Here is a 3,871-nt window from a genome sequence, read left to right as displayed (position 1 = left end):
ATTTATGAACATAAATGACATATCAAACTCAATCCAATCTAAGCTTCGGCTATTTGCAGACGATTGTGTTCTTTACAGAGAGGTAGCCTCACACCAGGACTGTCTTACTCTACAACAAGACCTTGATCTTCTGTACCAATGGTCGAGGACCTGGCAGCTCTGTTTCAATGTGTCCAAATGTTACCATCCCGGAATTACTCGAAAGAAAATACCTGTTAACTTCACTTACTCTATGAACAGTAAAATCATATCACAAGTCCCTTCCACAACTTACTTGGGAGTAACAATCACTGATAACTTGTATTGGAATCAACACTGCGATAATATCTGCAACAAGGCAAACTCCACCCTTGGCCCTCTTAAACAAATCCTTTCCGGTTGTTCTTCCCAGGTAAAGAATACTGCATATTGCTCGCTTGTTCGTCCTAAATTAGAATATCCGAGTAGCGCGTGGAATCCATATAAACAGTGCAATGTCAATAAGATAGAGATGGTCCAGCGACGTGCCGCAAGGTTTGTCAATAATGATTACTCTCGTCACAGTAGTGTCTCTCAGATGATTAAATCACTAGGATGGGATTCTTTGGAACGTCGAAGACTGATAAATCAAACCGCATGTTCTACAAAATCTATAGGGGCCTTGTTGGGATCTCGCTACCATCCGAGATAATGCAAGTTACCAGACCATCGAGGTACCCAAATTGTGTACCATTCCAACAGCTTTGCACCCTGAATGACACATACAAATATTCTTTCTACCCCAGAACTATCAGAACTTGGAACAATATCAACTTACTTCAAATCCCTAACTCTCTAGCTGACTTCAAGGCAATGTGTCCTTATATATTTAAAGACAGTAGAGCTTTTATTTATGCGGTGTATATTAATTAAAATTATTTATTTTAGAAATATTATTGTTTTATAATCAAAGTTATTATTTATGTTATTGTCATCACTATTTTAATACTTTTAAATATAGTTATAAGTTATATACTGTAAAAACTCCTAGTGCAGTTTTAACTGTTTTAGGAGTAAACCTATTAAAGCATATTAAAGCATAAAGCAACACATTTCAAAGATGGCAGAACTTGTGATTTGCATATGAATCTCCGCGATAAATCCGAGTTTCTTGATGGAAAAAGCTTTGTAACAGAACCACTGGACACAGATAGAATAACAGCCTGCTTGCTCAGCTCTCTAGCTGGTTTTTGTGCATGAAACGTAATAACTAGCACACAAAAAGATTAAAAACAATCGGGAGCTCACAACGGCAACCATGTTCGATGGCAGGTTCTTGAAGAAACTGCTAAGAAGGCATCAGCTTCAGATGTGGCTCCCCAAATGAAGAGTTTAAGAGACAACACTGGCCAGAAAATGTTCTCCAAGACTGAGTGGTTGATAGAGCAGCAGATTGGTCAATACTTCAGCCGACTATCTGCCCTAACCAGAACTGGTTTACTGCAGAGATCCCCCGCTGTAAGCAGGACCGAGGACGAAGAGTCTAATGCGGATGGTCTAGCCTCAGATGTCGAAAATGACCAAACAAGACAGAAGATAAGATGGTACCTTGAACTTTAGATTATTCATTTGTCCTCTTGCAGTTGCCTGCTGCCGAAGGAACATTTTTTTATTAATTGCGCATTATAATTCGCTGTTTAATTTGCGAGCAAAAAGAGCTCAACTAATCGTGAGAATTTACAGCCATCGTTCAGTTTAGTTAGCCCTAAATTCAGACTCTCTGGAAGTCGACATCTAATTCAATTTTCGTAACTTTTTAGCGTATGTGAAGTGGCAAAACTTAGTCGAAGACCGCAGGGTAGGGCACAGCTACCCTTAGGTTACTAAAAATATAGACCTTTGCCTCTCGCTTTTCGTTCAAATTTATTGTCATGCTTCCGAAAACAACTAGATATTTTTGGAATTTTTTCATCATTACCTGCCTACGGATCAAAATATTGCGGCCTCATTCTTTATGTCACGCAATTTAAGATCGAGTAAGAAAGAGATACAGATCTTATTCGTGTAGTTACAGCATGTTTTTTTAAAAAATGCAGATTTTTTTTGATCAATAAGCAAGCAAATAGCAAAGAGAGCTGCAGAATGTTCGAAAGTTGTTCCTTAGCAGACAGCGTGAACAAGGCGTTTGAATAATTCATATCCCTATGAAACGTTTCCAAGTCAAGCCACAGATATTTAGTTCGGCCAAGTTCTGCATGGAAATGTTCGATAGTAGTAAGTGACAACGAAAGCACCATTCTGCTTTTATTTTCTGGAATAACAGCGCAGTTTATTGATTTAACATAGCTACTGAAATTTCCTTTCAGGCGAGAAGGCAGAGCTTCTCGTCTGTACTGCAAACGGAAACTTGTATGTCAACAAGAATGCCGCGGCAGCATTTGACTCTAAAGTCTCCTCTCCTGTTACAACCTCTTGATTGTAAACTATGATAATAAACAATCAAATTAAAGACTAATAAATGTTTATTGCCGTAAGAAAGCTATATTTGCCTATTTTTAGCAAATCTCCTAAATAATCGACAGAAGGGAGAAACGGTACGATTCTCCCATCAATATTTTGCCTACATGCCTCTCTTTAAACGTGGAATTTCCAATTTCTACCGAGAATCTGGAAAGTTGCTTACATTTCTCAGCTTCCTTTATCATCTTGTTTAACGAGCTATAAAATGATGGTATACTTGCCTAAATAACTGCCTACAGCTAGAATTGCGTGACATGTGTTGTTCAAAGAAGCTTTCACAGTGGTAGATTTTAAAAGCGTTCCAGACAAAAATATGGCAGTATCCAAAGATTTTTTTAAGTAATTTTGAGAGATGAAATAATGGATTAGAAAGGGAGGTTCAAATTAGTGTTGTAGCTTTCTGGCAAGGGGAGATATTTGATCTCAAAGTTACCAAATATTTGAATGAATCGAAAAGTGTAAAAGCACATTAATTCATTCACCTCTGTTGATTGACAAGCCGTTAATCAAATCGATTGAAACTTGTATCGTACCTTCATAAAGGATATACCAATATGTATGCAAACCGTGACAGTAATTTGTTAAATACAGTTGCAGTAAGAGCTTCTTACATTTTACCTATTTTGAGGCCATTTTTTAGTGAAAACCTTAAAAAAAAAACCGGGGGTGGTTTATCTCCCCTCGGAAATAACCAAAGCAGAAACCAGTTTGTCATTTTGAGTTTGGGGTGGATCCTTTGAACTGGCAAAGTTTCATTGAAATCGGTGAGATGGCATGTAACACGACTGCCTGGTGCTCTCGTGGACACGTTCTTAATTTTTAAAAAATTAACTAATTCAGCTAGTTTTTGCGTTTGCGTGCAATTTAACAGTTTCAGGAAGTTTGACTTATTTCACCTCGTTAATCAATTCAGCTAGTTGGTGCTTTTAGCCAGTTTAACAATTTCGGTTAGTTTGATTGTCTTAGCAGTTCAACCAATTTAACTACTTTGTGCGTTTTTAGCAGTTGAAGCATTTCGGCTAATTTGACTGTTTGTACCACCTTAACCAAGTAAGGTAGTTAGTGCATTTTGCCCAGTGCAATCACTTCAGCTACCTTGACTTGTTTTAAATACTACAACGGGAGAAAACGTACAGGAAAACTGTATTGGTAACCGCTTAGAAGGGATGTAGTTTTGACCCCTAATCATTTACACTGCGATATGAACCTAATAAAAATTACATGCCTTTGTTAGTTGCGTCGAAAAAATCATCCTACCATCTAGATACGATGAAATACCCTTGACGTCATATAGTTCTTCCCTTCCCCACCCCCTGGATGTAAAAGTTGATTGGTTCCTATATCATTAATGTCCTTTTAAGTAACCATTTGAGATATCAAGATAAGTAAAGAG

The sequence above is a fragment of the Stylophora pistillata genome, chromosome 10 (genome assembly GCF_964205215.1).
Source record: "Stylophora pistillata chromosome 10, jaStyPist1.2, whole genome shotgun sequence".
Taxonomy (NCBI): Eukaryota; Metazoa; Cnidaria; class Anthozoa; order Scleractinia; family Pocilloporidae; genus Stylophora; species Stylophora pistillata.
This window is presented reverse-complemented; position numbering follows the sequence as displayed.